Source organism: Talpa occidentalis, unplaced genomic scaffold, assembly GCF_014898055.3.
Source record: "Talpa occidentalis isolate TD23 unplaced genomic scaffold, MPIMG_talOcc4v2.1 talOcc4.17, whole genome shotgun sequence".
Taxonomy (NCBI): Eukaryota; Metazoa; Chordata; class Mammalia; order Eulipotyphla; family Talpidae; genus Talpa; species Talpa occidentalis.
The window spans coordinates 8,599,169-8,622,732 of NW_023601754.1; the positions used below are offsets into that span (position 1 = coordinate 8,599,169).

General features: G+C 36.9%; 1 protein-coding gene across 1 annotated transcript in view; it reads left to right on the forward strand.

The window, feature by feature from the left end:
• Nucleotides 1–23,564, forward strand: part of ZFHX3 (zinc finger homeobox 3) — a 1,259,585-nt gene that overhangs the window by 60,329 nt on the left and 1,175,692 nt on the right. The window contains 1 exon segment of the mRNA XM_054696960.1: nt 11,500–11,763. The gene's annotated coding sequence lies outside the window, so the exon portion shown is untranslated.

Here is a 23,564-nt window from a genome sequence, read left to right on the forward strand (position 1 = left end):
CAAAGAAGGAGGTCATGATATATATACCAAGTTAACCTAAGAGTTTTTTTTCTATTATCTTTTTAAACTCCATTTTCTAGAAGCATCTGTGCCCTTCTAGCAACATTAATGGCACACCTAAACCAAAGTCAAGTAAGCTTTTTTTTTTTTTTTAAAGTTTTCCAAGGAAATCAAAATCCCTAAAATTTATTACTCCAAAAAGTCTAAGTGGTAAATTCCTGCATCTGAGTAAAGAGCACAGGGGAGTTCTTTGTACTATTTTTTTTTTTTAAGATTTATTTATTCATACAAGCACAGGGTACAGTCAGAAGCACGGGAGGGTGAGAGAATTCACCAGAGCCAGAGCAGGGAACAGAACAGGCAGACTGGAAATACACTGCTGAGGGGAGCAGCGGGCACGGCAGGAGAGGTCTGTCGCGCCATGTGGGACCCTCGCTGGTGGCCGGGGATTGAACCGGCACTGCAGAGGCTGTGGGCAGCTTTGCAACCCAGTGCTCAACCACTGCACCACCAGGGGAGGCCCTCTTTGTACTATTTTTATGAGTTGAGGTTCAGTTGCAGTTTGGTGGTCATGCAGGTTTTGTGCCCATCTCATGGGTGAATATCTCACGGAGGCTGTGTACCTGCAGCTTCAGTTTGACTGAGACAGGTCTCAAGATCTATCTTTTCTTCCATAGCAGCCAGCTTGATAAACTGTGAAGGAATGCCCAGGTTGGGAAAATTAGTAATGAAAACAATGGGCCAAGGGAATTTATGGCAGCATGTGGCCAGGCCTAGAGTCATCAGGTTTTTTTTTAACTTCTTTTTACCAGCCTGTGGGGACAGCAACATTCTGTCCTTGAATCATGGGGACAAATGTCTTTGTCCCAGGCCCTTCCTATCTTAACAGAAAATTCAGAAAATTTAACATTGTTACAGTACTTGTATGTCATCTATATTCCATCTGTATTCCAATTCCATTCATTTTATGAACGGTTTCCTTTTTAGAATTTTTTTTTTCAGTCAAGGATCATCTTTTGAGTTTAGTTGTCCTGTGAGATTAGATTATCTTTAATTTCCATTTCAGCTTCTCACTCCATATACCCAACCTTCATCTGCCAGAAGACGAACAAGTTTTACTTTTTCTTACTTTTGTACATTTATGTGCACATTGTTTATGTTAATTTTATCTTTTATATACCCATTTTGTTTCCAAGCACTTCCAAGTGAGCTTTCTATGTGGGACTGAGTGATTTCATCTTTATCCTACATACTCAACTAAACTTCAAGCCCAGGAACAAAGGGATTGTTCTCTCTTGTGTAGCCTTGAAGGGTGCCCTAGTGAAGTTAGAAGAAAGGGTCATCTATTTTAAAGTACTAATTATATTTTATAAGTATAAGTAATAATTATAAGTATTATTATAAGTAATAATTTATTATACTTATAATTTATTATATACTTATAATTTATTATTATAAGTAATAAGTAATAATTATATTTTTATCACACATAATATATATACTCTAATTATCAAAATGTATCTGTAATATAGGTTAAAATTCTTTGACTCATTAGGCCTCTGTTATCGAGGTTTTGCCTAGCTTCTTACATGTTTACATGTTCAGGCTGTCACACTTCTTAGAGTTCCATTCTTTTTTCCATCCCAAGGTCAGCATATATATGTATGCTTGGCTGGGACATTATTCTCATTATTTTCTGAAAAAGTTAGCTGTGAAGGGATGAGGAGCGCTAAAAGGGTAAAGGGAGAGGTTTTTTTTGTTGTTGTTTTTTTTTTTTTTTTTTTTTTGGTGTGTGTATGTGTGGTTCTTGTTTTCCAATGTTGTGTTTGTATTTTAATGATACCACGTATTTATTTTACAATCTAAAGCAAAAGAGTCCAAGGAGACGGTAGGAAGACAAGAAGAAGGTAATTGATGGAGGGAGATTTCAAGAGGAGGGTGGAAATGAGATAAAGGAGGCAATTAAAGAGATTACCTTTTTTTTTTCTTTATATTTTAAGTTTGCTTTTAATTATATTTTTAAAAAAGATTTTATTTTATTTATTTATACAAGCACTAGGTACAGCAGAGCGCGGGAGGGTGAGAGAATTCACCAGAGCCAGAGCCAGAGCGGAAAGCAGAGCAGAGCAGGCAGACTGACGAAGTACACTGCTGAGGGGAGCAGCGGGCAGCGGGACCCTTGCCCAGTGGCTGGGGATCGAACCGGCATTGCAGAGGCTGCGGGCAGCTTCGCAAGCCAGCACTCAACCACTGCACCACCGGGGAGGCCCTTTTAATTGTATTTTTTATGGAAGTAATGTCAGTAGACAAATTCATACATGATTCATAGGAATAGGTTCATATCTCTTCAGATGTATGTTACCACGCCACACCCACTGATAGTCTTCATGATGGTCTGTTGTGCCCCTTCTATACTTTGCGCCCCAACTTTCTCTTGCCATGTGTTAGCAAGAGATTTAACTTGGAACAGCTGGTAAAATTCATTTTTAGATGTGCCAGAAGTTGAGGTGATTTGGCTCTGCTAGCCCATTTTTTTTTTTGTTGTTGTGAAATAGAAGGCTGTCATTTGCTTGGAAGCTCAGAATGAGGCTGCTAGAGGTAGAAGGGAGGAAGAAGGGTGTGAATAGATAGTAGGACTGTTATTGAAAGTTTGAGGACCCTGGGAACAGTGGATACCTGTGCCCTTGTTCTTATGTTGGTGCTCTAGAAAGTAGTATGATTCTAGAACTTTCCTACTTGTTTTATAGTGTGAGAACAAATAAAATGTCTGTGTATGGTGCCTGAGAGAGTACCATGAAGTCCTGGCCTATAGGAGGAATAGTAGAGTTTTCCTGTGTCACTAGGGTGGCACAGCTACAATTCATGGGGCATATGGGAATGAGCAGGAGGCAGCAGTGACCTATGAGGGTCTATTAGATGAAAAGAATATTTTAGAGGATGTCAGCCTGATGGATAAAACTGATGACCAATTGTTCTCTTTCATGTCTTAGTCCTAAATTCCCTCATGGAAAATGATAGAGATGTGAGCAACTCTGGAGGATATTCTCCTGAACACACATGCCCTAAAAAATATAATTGGCTTGTAAGTAACAGAAAATATCTTACAAGGCAAATCCTAGTTCAGCTATGTTTTTAAATGGGAACCATTGCTAATGTTAGTGTTATAAGGACTGAATTCATTGAGGAATTTCCACTGAGAATTGTAGCTGAAAGAGATGTGCAGTGATAGAAATGGAAATCTTTCTCTTATGAGCCTTTGGAATATAGGCCTTTTTACTTTTCAATAATTTTCTGCCTGAAGCAATGACATGTCTAATTAATAATAATATTCTATTAAACAGTATGATTAATCTGAGAGATCATTATGCATGAGTAGATTAAAAAAGCAACCTAAATCCCCTTGGTCTGATTTAAGATAAAATAAACCTGAGTTTCTTACCCAGAGATATTTTTTTCTCTCCTTGTGATATAACTTGAGGGTACATTCTATTTCTGTGATTCCTTTAGTGTGTGTTCTTTATTATCTGATTATCTTAAAGGAGATTTTTGAATAAATAACACTTACTCAGTTGCTTCCTAATTTAATTATAATTTTGTATAAGCTACTTGCATATGAATTTTTTGCTGAATATCTCAGTTATACAATGTAGGTTTGTATGGGACAATTAATATTTTAATATTTTACTCAGAGAGACAAAGATTTGGGAATTTAGGCAGAGACTGGCTCCACAGGATATTTTGGGGCAAATCTAAGGTTTAAAACTTTGTGTGGCTGCTGAGCTGGAGAAGTAGATGTAGCACTGTTTTATAATTTTATTGAAAACATCATAAATGATCTTGCTTTTTCAAAGGGCATATTTTAAAGAAGTCCATATATTTTAAGAGTTGTCCCTTGAATTTTCAATTTATTGATGAAAAAGTTTCTGATAAATTTCCCTGCTGCCTGGCAGTGGAGTATGGTGATTTCAGGTTTCAATCTAAATTCGGGAACTTCTTGACTTTGAACCTCTGTTCTGCCACTGACAAGTTGTGAGATCTTGGACAAGTCAGTCAATGCTTCAAGCCTTAGTGTCCTCACCTGTTAAATGGGGGAAATCACCAATTTCCTAGGCAGAGCCTTCCAAATTTTTGTGTCCTTCGAAAAAAGACTGTCTGAGATGTTTTTCCCATTGGCCCTTTCACTTAAGGTCCCTAGCAGTGGGACATGCTTCATAGGTTTTATCACTCTTTAGGGATGTGCAAGCAGCTCAGACTTTAGAGTCAGATGGACTTGGGCTCTAAATCTAGCACTGACACTCAGAGTTGCCACATTGCATAATGCCAGGATGTAGCAATACAAGGTAGTTTACGTGGAGAGGGCTTAGGTTAGAGAGAGGCACAAAAAGGGTCAGGCTTGCATATACCTTAATAATTCTTTGGGAAAAATCCTGTTTTTTTATTTTGAAGACTGACATGAATAGAATTGTTCTGTTGTGCAGATCATGTGTATAAAGCCATTCAGGACAGAGACACATAGGTGTCCGTTTCATCTATGCTTTAATAAACTCATTGGTACACGTAATGAAAATTGTGTTAATTCAGAATTCATTACTTTGGAGTTCTGTTAATGGCAGCAAGAGCTGGAGCAGTGTTTCCTGCCTTCTATTTCACCCTGTTTGTGAAGTAAGCCCTGGGCCTACATTTCTACCATTCAAGATATCCTGGACTGATGGTCTGGGCTACCTCTGTTGACATGGGGAGCAAGTAATGAACTTTTGAAAAGTTCCTGAAGGGGGAGAAGTTGTAGGTGTGGCTTCTGCCATAACCTAGAGGGCAAAAGTAAGAATGGAAGTACTACTGTCCGGCTCTGCTTTCCATTTATCAGTGAGGTTGTTGAGAACTTTCTGGGACTCTTCTACAACTTCATCTAATGTCTCTGTAGAATGGCTATGATCTGAATCTGGGTCAGAGACTGGTAATCAGTGGGAAAGATTGAATTTTACTTTTATATTTATGGCTTATTGAGCAAATTAATAGCATAAAGTTGCAATTCTCTTCCAAATTAAGAAAAGGAATTGTTTCCAAACAGTTTCAGAAGAATCATTTACATATGGACAAGATAATTATGGTATACATGAGCTTATATTATTTAAGTTGGGGCTTGAAGTATTTAAGTTAGTAATATAACTTAGTGGGTGTATTATGTAGGTTATTATCAGTCTGCTCCATACCCCCTTTGTAAGGTGATGTTGTTCTACCCATCAAGAAATAGAGTCCCTTTCTCTACCCCATGAATCTGGAAGCTTTGTGACCTGTTTTGATGGATAAATGTGATGAAAGTGGTATACTGGAGGGGGAACCCATATGTTATGTGAAGAAGTCCATGCTATCCTACCAGAGACAGAGGCTCCATGGAGCAGCCCAGCCAGATAGTCAGCACTCCAGACACATGAGTAAGGCAGTCTGGAACCCTGCAATCCCACCTAAGCTTCTGAGTCTTCCCCAAATTCTTAACTCAAGGATTTGTGAGCCAAAAAAAAAAAAAAAGATTTTATTTTAAACTATTAAGTTTTGGAGTGGTTTGTGTATATGTCAAGAGATAATGACACCCACAGTCTAGCTGCTAATAAGAATTATCATAGGAGCTTTTATAAAAAGCTCTTATAAAAACCTGCAGTTTCTGATTTTGAAGGATGAGTGGAGAGGGCATCATCCCAGACCTCTATAATTCCATGCCCTGTAACTTTTATTTGGAAAATACTCAAATTGAGGGAGAAGTTGAAAGAATAGAACACCCAAACAAACTTGTCTTGGATTCACCCATTGTTAACATTTTGCTGCATTTAGTTTGCCTGTCAATCAATTTACTTTATAGAGTTTTAATAGAATTAAATGCCTGCTCTTATCAAAGAAACCCTACTTAGTGGTCTATGTTACTTCTTCCCTGACTTAAGGCTTCTTTTCTTTGTATCAGTTTCTGCCTCTTCACAGAATTGTTACTACCAACTCATCAACACATGCACTGGCATCTCCTTTCCTTAATTTCTCATCTCCTCACTCTATACCCCCATCGCTTGACTGCCTTTTACAAAAAATTTAAGTCATGAAAGTTGTTGACATTAGCTCTCTCAACTTCCTTACATTTCTTTTACCCGTGTACCATCACCATAGTCCCGTGTGCTCTTCCCACCCCTGTTTTCATCTTACTCCCTTCTCCCCCTCTGCAGAATGTATCTGATTTATAGTTACCTGTTGATTTTGACATGTACTTTATTATAATTACTTTTTTTTTCTTCCTGATCCCTTATTTGAATCCTCTACATTCCTCCTATAAGTGAAACCATCCAATATTTTTCTTTTTCTTTCTGGCTTATTTCACTGAGCATGATCCCTTCCAGCTCCATCCATGTTGCTGTGAATGGCACGAGTTTATCTTTTTGATTGCTTAGTAATATACCACGTCTTCTTGATCCAGTCATCTATTTTTAGACATTTGGGTTATTTCCATAGCTTAACTATTGCAATCCCTACTTCTGCTATAGGGCTTTTAAGGGTTTATCATATTTACCTTTTATTATCTTCATGTGCTACTGTATTTTAATCCCTGTGGAGTCAGGGACTCTATCTTTCTGTTGCTTCATCCCATACTTAACACTGTGGCTGGCATGTAGTTATTCCTAATAAATACTTAACAGAAGAGAATGAGTGACTATAAATGAATGAGCTAATAAATTTGGCTAATGGAGCCATATAAAAACAGGTACAATAAAACACAAACCTAAAATTTAAATGTATACTTAATGATGTTTAATTTGTAAATAAACTTAAAATAAACTTAAAAATAGGTCACCTATTATAATTAATTTGATGAATTTGTTTTTGAGATTACCATACTTTCCAGTTCATTATCTTTAGTCCTAGCTTTAAATAATTTTAGACAAAACAATAAAAAAATTCATCCCAATATTTTTCTTCTGGAGATATAAAAATACAGATAACTTATAGCAAAGAGCCCCATGATATATACAAGTTTTAGAAAATCTTTTCATACTTTGTATCTTTTGATGTCTTAAAAATGCTATACATGTCTAAAAGTTTAGGAAAGCCGTGAAAAAATTATTCACACATTCTAAGATTCTAATCTGACTTCAGGTGATTTGAGTTTCATTCTTATTTTTGCTGTAATACACACTTCATGTACACTTTTTTTGTGTTTTGAAGTACTGAAATCAGAATATGTATGCCCACATTGGCTAATGAAATATTGGAATCTGTAACTCTAGTATTTCCAGGCAATGAATATAAGTTTATTTTGCATGTAATTTTTATCTCCTTTCCATCAAGCGTAACAATATGTTGAATTTGCCATGGGCCTTTAAAGCTTCGATGTTGTGAAGAGCTCTGCATGAAATTTTAAAGAGACTGGACCTTTCATCTGCACAGCAGCAGGGCACCTCACTGTAGGGACAAGAAAGAAAGAGAGAGAACATTTCTGAAGCAATAGCAAAAATAACAGCAGAAGCAATTATTTCATCAAAGGTTGATTTTTTTTCTATTCCCATTTTTTTTTTTTTTTTTCAAATTTCTTAGCTGGAGATTGTCTGCCTTGTTGCTTCCATCTCCTGGTGTATGTTTAATTTGCAGGTTTCACATCGTCAAAATGGAGAAAAAATTCATAAATGAAAAGATGTTTGTTTTAGAAGGTGATGTTATTGATAATAGCATTTAAATGTATTTGCAAAGTTCTTTACATTGGGAATGATGCATATAACAATATTTGGCATTCCCTGGAATTCTCGTCTGTCTGATTGGAGATGTGAGTGGTGCAGATGTGTTTTCTTCCTGTTTTCTTTTCTTCATAAACATTAGGGCAAACTTTGAGTGCTCTGACAGAGTAAGAGAATTTCATCTGTCCAATTCTGTGGCTATTATTTCCATGGCTAATACTCTATGGCTATAATATTTCTTTTTTCTGAGGTGGTATTGCACACTCCTGGCCGTGGAATCAATTATCGATAGTATGAGTTCTGGAGTGGATGTCATTCTCCTGTCAGTGAGAATAAATGAATGTGGACTACTATCTTCATTTATTTACTCTGATCCTGAGAAATCAAGATGAAATAAATGCCTGGGATTTCCCATGGGTAGGGTCTGAACCTCTCACTCAAATTCAGTTTTGGAGTACTACAGAGAGCTATGTTTTTGAAGTAAGGAGGATCGTGTGTCCTTGTGGGTATTAAACATGGCATTTTCTTCCCTACTTATTAGAATTAGTCTTGGATGATAGCTGTAATTTCTTTCTTCATTTCCCCCCTCTTCTCTGGGGTGCTGAGAGAATTAATAAAACTCAGTGGACCCTTGAACAAGGTGGGAGTTAAGGGAGTCAACTCCATGGAAATAATATTTGTCTGCAACCTCTCTGAAGTTCCTGCCAAGACATGTACCAGCAGTTAGCTTCAGGGGAGTAAGCTTCTTTCAGAATGGTTCCTACGAATTTGGGACTATTTTCTTTATATCTTTAAGAGGCCCATGGTCTCTGAGAAGGCAGATTTTTGGGGCCCATCTCTTTAGTCTCACCTTGATGACTGGAGATACAAATACATAGAATTCTAGCTGTTCAGTGGTGGTTATTTCTTTGCTTCTGCTTAAATTTATTAAGGTTTTAAAAATATCTTGTGGCATAATTCCCTCTCTAGCCAATTGTTACTATATTTAGGAAGATCTCTCCCTTCTCTGCTAAACTTGGTCACTCCTTTCCCTGTGCACCCATAATACTTTGTGCATACTTTTACTGTAACATCTTTCCCCCATTTCTTAGGATTGTAATTTTTTTTTTGTATCTCTTAATAAATGGACTTGTTTGAGGGGAGAATCTTGCCTTATTTACCCTTTTTTCCCCATTAAAAAGGTGCTTGGCACAGAGTAAGTACTTAGCGTGTATTTTTCCCAACAAGTAAATTGCTAAAGCACTTTTGATGGATCCCCACACCCTGTAGAGTGAAGTCCAAACTGTAAGAGATCACAAAATCTCCTTGAGTCTCCCATCTCCCTTCTTTATTCCTTATTTTCTGTTCACTCTGTGTCCTCTCTGTGTTGTATTGCTTTTTCTTTTCCAAACCAGTTTGCATTTTATCTTCAAATTTTTGTTTCGACTGTGATAATATAAACTAACATTTAATGAGGCTTACTTTGTTCTGGTCTTAGAGACCTTTAATACTCACAGTGCTCCTATGTGGCTTGTATAAAAATCCTGAGGCTTGGAAAGGTTACACAACCCCCATGACTACACAACTAGAAAAGGAAAAGTCTGGGGTTTAGTAACTACCACTGCCTCCTGATAGGGGCTTCTGTTCACAGGGACTTCTAGAAAATTCTGAATTTGATCAAAATGCTTAAAAATTGACTTCAATTTAGGATTGAAGTTTTGAGTGAGGGTTTTAATTGAGGACTTTTTTTTTTTATGGTGGTATGCCAGGCCTTTTAGGCAATAAGGGTTAGAGCTATTCTATGTGTCTTCAATAGCCATAGCAAGAAATGCCTGCAAATTGACTTCCAAAGAATTGGTATTCATTGCATGATTGAACAGAATATTAGCCACCCCTTCCTTCTACCTTAGTGGTGTCCGAACGTTTTCATTTAATATAGTGGAACCCATTAAAATAAAATGTCATGTAGATCCCAATAAAATGGATGAAAGTAGACGTGAATCTTCTATTAGTGTGTCCTGTTATAATTGTTCCTTAAATTCCTCTCTTGAGCTTAAGGACCTAGCACCCTTCCCTGCAACTTTTCTCCTCCATCCTGCTTGTCCCAATTCTTGATCTATTAACAACAGGTCTATGGAAAGAATCTAGTTAACATTGGTTTTTGACAGACTTGTGATATACACATTATTCAACAGTGCCTGATGCCAGTCATTTAGATTGTGTGAATTCAAAACAGCCCTAAAATAGCAAAAAATAGTGGAATATTCATAAAGGACCATAGAAATACCAAATAGGAAAAAATAGCTGGAGACCACAGAGATGTTTGTGTTTTAAGAGGCCTTCTCAGGTGATATTACCTTGGTGAATCCTCCCTCCAAACTCTGGTTTTTATCCTGGCAGGCTGAGAACTTTGAACTTTGATTTTGTCTTATATGGCCTACTTGGTCTACTTCTTGAATCAAATAGAGGTCCTATTACCTGGGAGTATTTGAATAGACACTAGTACCATGAGCTTCTCTGAGAACCTTTATTCATACTTCCATAGTTAAACAATATTTGTTTTAATTGACCCATTATATCCTTATCTATATTAATAACACATGACAAGGATATAATAAAATATTGCCAATCCAGAAGCCATTCTGCTTCTTTTATAGAAGAAATCATACCATGTTAGTTAGCATGTTAGATGTGGAGTTAAACAGGACTGGTGTCGGGCCTTCCCGGTGGCGCAGCGGTTGAGCGCTGGGTTGCGAAGCTGCCCGCAGCCTCTGCGGTGCAGGTTCAATCCCTGGCTGCTCCCCGGCCACTGGAGGAGGGTCCCACATGGCGCGCAGACCTCTCCTGCCGCCCGCTGCTCCCCTCAGCAGTGTACTTCGGTCCTTCTGCCTGCTCTGCTCCCTGCTCTGGCTCTGGTGAATTCTCTCGCCCTCCCGCGCTTCTGACTGTACCCAGTGCTTGTATAAATAAATAAATAAATCTAAAAAAAAAAGAAAAAAAAAAGAAAGAGAAGAGAGACTAGATATTAAAAAAAAAAAAAAAAACAGGACTGGTGTCAAATCTCTGGCGTGTACATGTTTCCCATGAAACCCAAAAATATAACATTCTTTTTGGATTCCTAGTGCTACCTGTGAATTGGTAGGTTATTTTTTGGGTCTCAGAGCACTTAAATCACTAATTTATGTGAAATGATTTTTGAGCATTCCTAGGCCTCCCAAAATACCATACCAAATAGAATTACTCTACTTTCAGGTAGTGGGGGAAAACTGTATAAGCTGTGTGACCCTTGATAGTTTCTTTAACCTCTCCAGGTTCATTTTCCCTTCAATAAAAAAAAAAGTGAAGGTTGTGAAGATTAGGTGAGCTGTATTTGTGTAAGTCCTCAGTGCTTAGCACAGGAGATTGCTTGGTCTTGGTAACTGTTAAATTTTGTTGTTTTTTTTTAAAAGATTTATTTGTTTATGCATACAAGAGCTGGGGTACAGGCCAGAGATGCAGAGGGTGAGAGGGCTCACCAGAGACAGGGGGGAACAGAACGGGCAGACTGATTGAAACACACTGCTGAGGGGAGAAGCGGGAGAGACAGGAGAGGTCTGCCTCGCCATGTGGGTTGCTCCCTCGCTGGCCGGGGATTGAACTCATGCTGCAGAGGCTGCAGATGGCTTCATAGTGTGGTGCTTAACCCCTTGTGCCACCAGGGAGGCCCTAACTTTTGTTATTCTGTAGATGTCTTCTCATCTTTCTCCTCTGATCCAGTTTCTATTGACTTTCAAGTTTAACTTTCAGAGACCCCTCTTGTTTCTCTTAATTCCAGATTTCAGGAGAATACCCCACAGTGGTCCTGAGAGGCCAATCATGGGATTCCCAGAACATCTAGCTGCTCAGTATCTTCTCTGCGATTGAGGTTGTCATGTTACAGGAGCACCCAGTACCAGTCTGTGCTCACCTCTGTGTGCATCAACAGCCCCGCCACTGCTTTGAGCCGGGATGAAAGCGATGATTTCCTCCATAAAGGCACAGATCTTTCTTTGGTTCCATGGTTGAATCCATCTTGATTCTGCTCCTCTGTGCTGCCCAGGTATGTGTAACATAACCAAATGACGCATATCACATGCTTATAAATTATGTCTTCCTTCACTCTCCTAAGCACCTCTCCCCTCACGCATTAAGTAGGTGATCTGACTCTTATTCAGTGTGTATCCTTAGCCTTTTTTCAATGTGTTTACCTACTATTTTATAATACTTAACTATTTATAATACTTAACTATTAAAAAAAGGTATTCTTTGATGAACTACCTTTTAGCTTAACATTTCTTGACATTTTCATGTCAGCACATAATGTCCATCATATTTTAAATTTTTGCTAGTTTTCCACTTACGAAAAAATCAATATTTACCTTGAAACTTATTGATGAAGTTCTAGCTTTTCAGTTTTTAGTGTAGAAAACAAGGTTGTGTGAATATTTTCAGGTTAAAAGGCATGTGCTCAATTAACATTTTGATAGCTACTGCCCTACTTCTGCAACTTTATACTCCTATCAACAGTGTGTGAGAAAGCCTATTTCTATATACAGTCCGTAATACTGGATGTTATTTAATCTTTTTAATATTTAATAATCTGATGAATAAAACATGTTTTCATTTACATTTTCCTGATTGTGACGTTAAGTGTTCACAGTTTTTTAAAATTTTTTACCTCTGAAAACTGTCAATTTTTATCTTTTTCTCAGTTTTATTTTGGGTTCTCCTTTTTTCTACCGTTTCATAGGAGCTCTTTGTATGTTATGGGTTTTAGCTCAGTTAAGTACATCATAATTTTTTTCTTAGTCACTATCTTTTAATTTTGTTTTTGTATCTTTTGCTATATATAGAAGCTTTAATTTTTTATTTTATTGAAGTTTTAATTGAAGTAGTATTGCATTACAATATTACTTAAGTTTCAGGTGTTCATTGTTGACAATCAACATGTATATCTGCTATATATGGTTCACAGTAAAAAGTCCAATTCAGGGGCCTCCCTGGTGGTGCAAGGGGTTAAGCATCAGCACTATGAAGCTATCTACAGCACTGCAGCACAAGTTTGATCCCTGGCCAGTGAGGTGACCCACATGGTGCAGCAGACCTCTCCTGTCTCTCTTGCTGATCCCCTCAGCAGTGTATTTCAGTAGATCTGCCTGTTCTGTTCCCCACTCTGTCTCTGGTGAATTCTCTCACCTCCCCTCACCTTTAGCCTGCACCCCAGCTCTTGTATGCATAAATAAATCTTAAAAGAAAAAGTCCAATTCACCCTTCACCATATTATTGTCACCCTTTTCTTCATTTTCCCATCCCCCTTCCCCATTCCTTTTTGGTAACCCTAATTGGTTTTAGTCCAGAAGTTTATTTTGTTTTACTTAGTTCATCTGTTTGTTTTCTATGTATACCACATATGAGAGAAATCATAGTGTTTGTCTTTCTCTGTCTTGTTTCATCGAGTGTAATTCCATCCACGATGTTGCAAATGGCAGGATTTAAAAATTTTATCTAGTTGTCTTTGCTTTCTTATTAAGAAATTTATTATATTTTTTATTTGTAAAGGAATGTGAAAATTTTTAAATTAATCTCCATTGTGGTAAAACAGGTTAATATTATGTTACAGAAAAATGTAGCATGTAAATTTTATTTTTTAAAAGATTTATTTATTTATGCATACAAGAACTGGGGTACAGGCCAGAGATGGTGGGGGTGTGTGTATGTGAGAGGATTCACCAGAGACAGAGTGGGGAACTGAACAGGCAGACTGACCGAAGTACACTGCTGAGGGGGAGCAGCAGGCGAGACAGGAGAGGTCTACTGCGCCATGTGGGTACCTCCCTGGCTGGCCGGGGATTGAACTCATGTTGCAGAGGCTGCGGACAGCTTCATAGTGCTGTGCTGAACCCCTTGCACCACCAGGGAGCTTATAGATTCTATGAGCTCCAGCTACTTTCAAATCAAACCAACACATATTTATTGTTACTATGTATGTAGTGTTTGGCACATAACAAAAAATAAATATAAAACGTAGTCACTGCCTTCAGGGCACTTGTATGTGAATATCAGATAGCTATATCTTAGAAAAAAAATCACATCACATATTATTTAGCTGAGTGTTCAATTTTATTACCAAAAAAGTATCAAAATTCAAAAGGAACTAGGTTAACAGAGTAGGTATTCTATTACCCAGTGAAGGCTATGAAATTTGTGGGAAACATGAATTGTAGGTTCAAATTTGGGAAAGATAGTTACAAGGTTATATGCCCTGTACTGTTACCTATTTTCACCTAACAACCCAAAGCTTAGTGGCTTTAAATTACTTTTGGTTTTAGCTCATGATACTGCAGGTTGATAGTATTGGTTGGGCTCGCCTGGGCAGTTCTTCTGGTGTGGGCTGAGATCATGTGGCCTTGACTGGGTTCACTTAGCATCTGCAGCAGCTGGTAGATGGTTTGGTTAATGGTTTGCTTGGTTAATGGTTTAGGATGGTGCCATCTGAGACAAACTGGGATGATGGGAGCCATTTCACCCATGGGTTTCCAACTGTAACAGGCTGACCTGGGTTTGTTCCCATGGTGGGTATGGAGTTCTAAGAGTTTGAGAATGGAAGTTGTCAAGGTCCCTTGAGACCTAAGGTCAGGATTGGTAAGCAGGTCAAAACTACAAGACTGATCTATCTCTTCAGGGATGTTGTTGCTAGTTTTGTAGTCTGTTGCAGAACTCCAATTGAGACTTAGTATGTGTTGAGTAATTTAATCTTCACAGTTTTGTGTGATGGTCATGCTGAAAATCTTTGGCAAGGCCAGGTAGAAATAGAAAGAGTGATAAAGGTAGAACTCTAGATACAAATAATTTATTTCTTTCCTGGCCAAATGTGTGTTGACTTTTTATGACACTTTTCCTTCATTTTGGTTTAAAGAGATGAATTAGGAACATGTCCAGGTTTCTAGACTGGTAAAAATGGTGCATGATGATCTTCTCCCGTCACCCCCTTTAAAAAATATACTGAAGCGGGGAGGAAATGTGATGTTTATTTTTGGCAATGAATGTCATGATCTTGAATGTAAAGCATTAAAAGCAACATATGACAGTTTTCTGCTTAAAAGAGTCAGTTTCTAGTTTTAATTTCTTGTATTCACTTGTGCATTCAAGTATCATTTTCCTGTATTATTTTCAAGTTAGTTCACTTTGTTCGCAATTTCTTGTTTAAATGATTGGTACACTTCCTCTTATTTTATTTTAGCCATGTAGAAACTGTGCTAGGAATTCTACCAATTCTTGTTTTTTACTATTTGGAAGTAAGGGGTGGTGGCATTTAGTTCTTTTTTTAAACTTTTTCCCCTTTTCATGATGATGATAGCACTCTTAGTGCAGACAACATATGTGAGGTTCACTACCAGCTAAATAGGCCTGCTGATTCATGTTTTTGTTTATAAAGTTATGCTATCTGGCCAAAATTTTAACTCAGAAAAAAGCAAGAATAAATTCAGGGTATAAAGAAATGGTGTTTTTTTTTTTTTTTTTTTTAAATCAAGGTTATTTGCCATTGTTTTCAGTTTGTTTTTACTTAAGGGGCACAGCCACCTTACAATTTCTATCTATTTATACATTAAAAAGTCTCATTTCCCTGATTCTTGTGCATGTACAAAATGATGCTAATGAAAATAAATATACTGTTTAACAGAGGAATAGTGAATCATGGTGAAGTTGGTCTGAATGCTGCAGCCAGAATCTTGTTTGAATTAGGAGGATGTCTGCTAAGTTAAGGCGCCCTATGGAGATGTATAAGGCCAGAACTTCCGGCAGTCCATACTGTCTTTATTGAGAGACACATTTATATCTTCCAGACTAGTAATTAATCACTCAGTGGGGTTTTTTTGGGGGGAAGTCGTGTGCTCACAGAGAATCTTTTTGTACTGCCAGGAACCACAAAACATGGGCACAATTAAAATGCTGATTTAATTTATTATATTGAGGTATGGAGCAGGAATGTTTAAATGATGTTGACAGGGCCAGAATTTCAGAACCACCTTTTTAAAAATAGGAAACAAATGCCTACCCCCTTAAATTAGATTATATTAATAACATATTTCTGTAAGTTACTTGGAAGCAAAATAAAGCTCTTGACATTAATTAAAATTTGAAGATGTTGTATCATTTGTTGTTAATGTGTAGTCTTTGTTAGGGGAAATACATTTCAGAGTGATCTATTTATGAAAATTAAATGGACGAAAATTGCCTGTTGAGCAAATGTTGCTTAATAAGACTGCTTTTCTTAAAAATGTGGATTCTTAAGTAACTAAAATGTTTTCATATTTCAATAATGGTTTCTATTTTTGTTTCTCTCAAAAATTGTCTTTGTTGCTTGAATTTTGATATTTCCTTATAGAATTCCACTGTCAGGGGGCTTATAAACTCTTAAAAACCAGGAAGGCTTTCATGTATTTTGGGGTGTGGGGTAACATGTATTTGCAAAGAGAATTTCATCTCAAATCAGTGTGGTTAGGCAGTTGGATCTCCTCCAAATACCTTGGCAGGACCAGAAGCCAAAGGTCCCCATTAGCAGCCTTTAACTAGCCCGCCTCTAATGAATGCTGTGTTCTGTGTCTCAAAACTTCACTTTTCCTGGTTTTACACAAACTGAAAGTCCCATGACATAATGGGATAGTTGTTTGTCCTGCTGTACCACAGCAAGAGGGAGCCAATAGTCACCTCTGTGAGGACCGCACATGCAGATTATATTCTGAAAAGCTACATCTCTAGGGTCATGGGAGAAAGATAGTTACTCTGCTTTAGGTTTTATTTTCTTTCGGCTTTGGTACAGATGCATTTGAGTTAGGTTTTCAAAGTTGATATCAAATAAAACTCTTTGGTAATGTTAAAATGTTTTGTTCTTCAGAGAATGAAACAGATAAGTTATAAATGATACCATGTTACTGTCATTTTTGGGCTCTTGCTAGTACAATTACTGTATAGGAATTAACCAGTCTCTGTTGGTCTAGATCATTCTGGTGATAGGAGTGCAAATTGGATGGAAGAAATAGAGCATTTTGACCGTGTATGTTCCCTCACTGGTTAAAGTGAAAGCAGTCATAGTGAAGGCAATATTTATTTCATGAACGTTTACATGGTGTGAGTTTTCTTCTGGGAAATGTTCTTGTTTTTGTGGAAAAACACTTTAGACTAAGGTACTAAGTAGTAATTAACCGTAGTTGATGTTGTTTTTCCTCTGCTTCCTTTACTCATCCCCACAGCCATTTAGTCACCAATTCCTGTGGTTTCTACTTTTAATATCTAAATGTTATGCAGTGCCCCTTAGCCTCCATTTCCCCTGCAGGTGCCCAAATTGCCATCACATTGACTTGGCTGCCTGCCTCTCCTACTAGGCAGCAAACTACTTGAGGGCATGAATCACTTGGCCACAGAGTCTGGCACAAAGTAGGTGATTAGTATATATTAAATCTAAATAAAGGCTTTTATTCTTTAATTCAGTTATTCTCAACAGGGAAGGGGGGTGATTTGGCCCTGCTTTCCTCCCTTTTCCAAAGGACATTTGGCAATATCCGGAGACATTTTTGTTTGTTGCAACCTGGGTGTATGTCTGTGTGTATGTATGTGTTTGTGTGTGTGTATATGTATATGTGTGTGTGTGTGTGCATATGTAAAGTATGCACAGTAGTGCTAAATTTGAGAAACCTTGCTGTAATATAATTTTCAAAATATCTCAGGTATGTGGGCAGGTTGTAGAAGTGTCTTCACTCTAGCTATGAGAAAACACAATTGGAGCAGATAAATAAATGTCCCAGGCCCACCCAGTTAAAGGTGTGATGGAATCAAGAATTGAACCCGGGGCCTTTGAATCCACATCTGGATAGAAACTAGATTATTTCAAGTATTTAGATGATTTAGTGTGATTTTTCACTTTATCTAGACCATTTCCCTAGACTTTAGCCTTAGAAATCTGCCCCTATTCTATTCAGAAGTAATAATCAGAAATTTTGGCAGGGAGTATTTGTGTGCTCATTTAAATGGTATCTCTTATGATGATACCTTTAAATCTTATATAAAATATTTGAATTTCCTAGACTTTTATCTTCACACAGTACCTGAAATGCTCTAGGAAAGTGACTCAATCTATATATGAATATTATTAACATATTTCTGAAAAATAAGCAATGTTAAATATTTTTATGTCATTAAAATTGAGATGTAGAATATCTAAGTTGGCCATTAGATATTTTGAGCTAATACCTAATTAATTTTTCATGCAATGACTATATACATTCTGGAATTGCACATAGCATAGCTATTTTAAAATCTGCTGTACAAATCTGTTTATCACCAAAGTTACAGGTTTGAAATGAAACTATGGTATGTCTGTACCTGTACCACTGTCTATTGTATAGCCATTGCCTTACTAGAAATAGCAGCAAAGGAATAGAAAAGAGATACATAAGGATAGCTAAATTGGTCAGGGGGAAAAATCAGTGGATTCAAAGAAAAGCAACTGAAGTTCTGGTGTGCAAGCATGTTTGCAGTATAGAAGAAATTGAGGGAGAAACAAAGACATTCAGTTTATATTCCATATCCTGAAGGGGTGTCCAATTAACAAATGAGATGTACATATGCATCAAAAGTAATTAATAGGATAAGAGAGCACAAAGATCCAATGAATAGTAATATCAGAGAACAGCGAGGACAGAGTGTTTTGTTTTGCCAAGGTCTGGGAAGGAATTAGACAATGAAAGATGGAAAATAGATTTAAAAAAAAAAATCCAAGTTGGAAAATATGTTATGAATATTGTTTAAAAGAATATTTCAGAGTAAATTATTCTAGTTTCTTTTTTGACAAGTGAAGTTATTGACAGGTGAAGCATAACTTTTTTCCTGCAGCCTATCCACATCTTCAGTTTGATATCCAGATGTTAGTCAAAAAGTAAATAAATACCTTTATGGAAAGGCTTTATTAACCATTTATAATCTTTACTATTAATCCCTAATATCTTGGCAGTAACTGGATTTTCTGTGTTTGGGCTGTATAACATTATGTAGAAATATAAGCACATTCTATGTAAAAATCCTTAAAGCTGCTTGGTAGAATTAAAGAATATTTAGAAGAATATAAAACATTTTAGCACCATCCTGTCTTTGAACATCATCCTTGACTTTGCATGTGAACTTTCAGTTTTCTCACAGTTGGGATGGATGGCTATTTTGGACTGCTGTGTCAAAATAGTGAAAAGGTAGTCCTAGAAGCATATTCAGGTATAAGTTTTCCAAATTATGATAAAGAAAATTCATAGTAGAAAATTTACTTTAGTTTAGAGTTGAGAGGAAAACATTGAGAATTATTCCAGTGAGAGGCAGTAGAAGTAAAATTACTAATTGACAGCTCTTCTGCTTTATCTTTAAAATCCCAATTTGAGTTAGTATTGTATTGAATTGTTTCGGTCAACAAAAATTTCATGGTTCAACCTAATAATGACTAAATATCCTGGAAATGTAGAAAGCCCCAGTGTTGAAATTAGCAGTTGAAGAAGACTATAATTATAATAATGAGGGAGGGGTTCAGTTTATAACTCCAGAAAGAAGAATAGAGGAATGGTTCATAACAAAAACATATTATGAACACACTAGTAAGAACATCCCATTCATGAAAAATTCTTTTCTTTTTTTTTTTAAACAAGCATCTTTATTTTTTTTTTTAAGATTTATTTTATTTATTTATACAAGCACTGGGTACAGTCAGAAGTGTGGGAGGGTGAGAGAATTCACCAGAGCCGGAGCAGGGAGCAGAGCAGGCAGAAGGACCGAAGCACACTGCTGAGGGGAGCAGTGGGGGGCAGGAGAGGTCTGCGCGCCATGTGGGACCCTCCTCCGGTGGCCGGGGAGCAGCCGGGGATTGAACTGGCGCTGCAGAGGCTGCGGGCAGCTTCGCAACCCAGCGCTCAACCGCTGCGCCACGGGGGAGGCCCTATGAAAAATTATTTTCTATCCAAGAATCTCAATCTTTGTGAAGGTTGAACTGAAGGCACCAAATGCTTAAACTGCCCATCTGATTCACTGCAGAGTACAGTGATGCTTTACTCACAAGCTATAGATTGAGAAATCTCAAGTGGGCTATAGAAAAAAACAGGTATAACTTGGTGATTTCATCTCCCAAATCTTATTAAAAAATCTTTCCATCTAGCTTGTTTAAAGTTCTGCATTTAGCAGGAATGTTTGAACATATTATTCAAAAAACCAAAATTAAACAGACCTCAAGGTGACATTATTTTACACTGAGATATTATACAAATATTTTTTTTAGCTCATGGAATATGGCAGCTGAAAGGATTAATTTTAAATTTCAGTCAAACATGTCTAAATTGCAAATAGTCGAAACTGTGGTTTCCAGGTCACTTGAAATCTTCTATTGGCTGGAGTAGAGGAACACACTATCACCCTGTAAGTAGCACTGGTATCAGGCAGTTTTACATTTGGTTCCAGACTCTTTTTATATTGCTTAGTGTCCACGTCTGTTAAAATCTGCTTTCAGAAAAAGATCTAATGAACTCATTTACAGGAGAGTAAAATGTCTGAGGTTTACTTTGTGATCGCTTTCTAAAAAAGATAGTGAGGGGTCTAGAAGCTGTATCACAACTTCCCAAAAGTTGAAGCTGCCATGACTGATTGGTATAGGGAGAGGAAGGAAGATGGGAGGGGTAGGGATAGTACATTTAAAAGGCACATAGACTATACTATTTCATAAAATTGGATAAGCACTAATAAGGGAGACTATAATTATAATAATGAGGGAGGGGTTCAGTTTATGACTCCGGAAATAAGAATAGAGGAGTGGTAGATTCCAGTGTGGCAGGTTCTTTGATTGGCAGATATTTTGATGGAAGGAAAAGAAATATTTGGATAGAGTTTTCTAGAAATGAAATCAACCCAAAGGAGAAATTACAGATCATTCTAATCCATAATGTCACACCCAAATCTGGTCACACATCAGAAAACCTGGGAAAGAGACTCTGTTGGTTCTAACTTAATAGGTATGGGTAGGACTCAGAATCTGTTTTTGTCAGCAGCCAAGGTAATTCCCATATAGCTGGCCCATGAACTGGTATTGGAGATCATTGGTCCAAATGACCACTTGCTTGAGGACATTATGTGGAGTATTAAAGTATCAGGGTGGAAGACTAGGGGAAATTCAGTTTTATTTCATGAAATATGTTTTCTGGATGCGTTAGAATGTGCAATTTCTGCCCCTCCTCCATCTCTGGCCCTACATTGTTTTTTTAAGGACTTTTTCAAGCATATGAAAAAGTTGAAAGGATTTTTTTTGTTTATTAAAGTTCAAAGAATTTTATAGTGATTCCTTAGATACTATCTGTTTTCTCTTATTCACAACATTTTACTGTATTTGTTTTATCACATATCTATTGAGGTAAAGTTTATATGCAATGAGATATACAAGCTTAAGTGTACCATTCTATGAATGTTGACAAATGCATTCAACTCTGTATCTCAAATGCCTTTCAAAAACTGGAACATTGTTCCCACTCTAGAAATTCTCTCATGCCCCAGGCAGTCTCCAACCTCCTATCCTCCCTTATCTCCAACCAGGGAAACACTGTTTTCATGATTTTTTAACTATAGGTTAACTTTGCCTATTCTAGATCTTCCATCATATAAATGGAGTCATCCAGTATGTATCTTTTGTGTAAAGATTCCTTCATTTAACAGGTTTTTGAGATTCATTGAACTTGTTTTATGTATAGCTTATTTTATTGCTGAGAAATTTAACTGTAAACATCTTTGAGTGTTTACAATGTGCTAGGCAAAATAGAGAAACTGGACTCACAAAGGTGAACAAAACCAGCCTCGATTCTTACTCTGTTGGTACCCACAATTTGGATTCCTTCCAAACCTTAAATGTGTAGATGTTATATCAGAGACTGCTTATCTTTAAGTATGTCTTTTTGGGTCAAGAAGCTCATGGGGTGTAGACATAAGTGCTTTAGTTCTCCTGCTTTCCTCTTCCCTCTCAGTTACTGAGGAAACAAATCAACCTGTTAATAAATTAGCTCATCTGTGAATGTTGTAGTTCTCTGTCTAGTCTAGTCTAGTCTAGTCTAATCTAATCTAATCTAATCTAATCTAATCTTTATGTATAGCTTCAGTATGCTCAAAGAAAAACAGGCCCACAGACTTAATACTTCTCTATGGAGAACAAAGAGTAGGCAGCATTTCACCTGTTTTCTCTTAGAAAAGAGAAGCAAAGTTGGGATAATTATTGAAGAGTTCCCAAATTTAAAAGTATAAATGATCTACATAATTTGGGATCAAATTATTTAGTGACTCTTACTTTAGAGGGTTAGCTTTAAATTATAAGAGAGCAGCATTCTGAAAATACTACTAGGTTGAAGGAGAAAGTGATAATGGACTATGAATTTAGGTTTCACATGGATGTTGATGAAACAATGGTAATCTTGAGCTGAAGTAGTCATGTAGGGGGCGGGGTGTTCCTTTCCCAGCCTCATTCATGGGAATTGCTGGGACAAGGACCCAGAACTGAGCAGTAATCAGGAATGTTGAAGAAATGCCTTGAAACCAAGGAGTAAGTTTGATGAAAAAATAAAATGGAGAGGTGAGGTGAAGTGCAAGGTATATATCAAATTGGGTGGCTGAGGGTCATATTTGAGGTGGTGATACTGTTGATCTCCATCTTTTTGTATATGTGAATTCTGTATATGTGGATATGCCTACTTGCTGTAATTTATTTGTAATCCCCAAAATCAGTACTCTTGGTGTTTTTGCAGTCATGTGTGGACATGCATTGAGCTATGAGAAATTTGAGTCCCCAACACACACATTCCCTGCAGAGATCAAATAAGTTGATATTCTACCATCTTTTTTCAGTGCTCATTCTGTAAACAAGTGAGCTTCCCCCCTCCCCTCCATATGTGTGGTCTATTTAGTGTCACATTTCCCAAATTTTTGTGCTTTTTGTTGGTGATTTTGCTGTTTTAAATACCCAAGTGTAGTGCTGAAGAGCTGTCTATTATTCTTATCCACAAGAAGACTGTGAGCTGTGATGTGCCATACAGAAAGAACATGTGTGTTAGATAAGCTTCATTCAGGCATGAGTTATAGTGCTCTGTGCTGTGAGTTCAATGTTAATGACTGGACGATATGTGTTAAATAAGGTGTCATTAAACAGAAACACTTAAAAAAAGGTTACATATTGATTGGGTGACAAAATTGTTTTCTACCAGAAGCTTGCAATAACCCAAGTCTGTATTTCCCTTAGGGACAATGGTTCAGTATTCACTAATTCAGTATTTGTAGTTACTTTATAGAACATAGCCACCAAAATGATGAGAAATTCCTAAGAAGTAAATAATCAATAGTGGCATAATATAGTTTTCTTCTATGTCAATATATGAAAAGGACTTGACTGTATTTCTGTAAATCTAAATTGTACATTTTCTTCACATTTTAATCTTTCTGAAACTGGGGTGTGTTTTATAGTTGATGGACTATCATAACCTAATTGGAATAATTTTTTCTAGTGATGGTATGTCTTACAATTGATGGTATCTTAGATTTGAGGAAACATTACATAGGTGATTTCACAGATTATGAAACTAATAATCATCTGACTCTTTATGAGTAAGAGGGTAGAACTTTCTTGACATTTTGTACACTGATCTACTGACAAGGACTGATACATGCCTGTCTTTGAGATGTTTAAAAAATTTATATTTGAATTACAGGGTAAACTATACTGACTTTCAACTATCATACAAAATATAATGCCTCTTTTCTTATTGATTTATAGGATTTTTATTTTCCTATATGCTTTTTATTTTCATC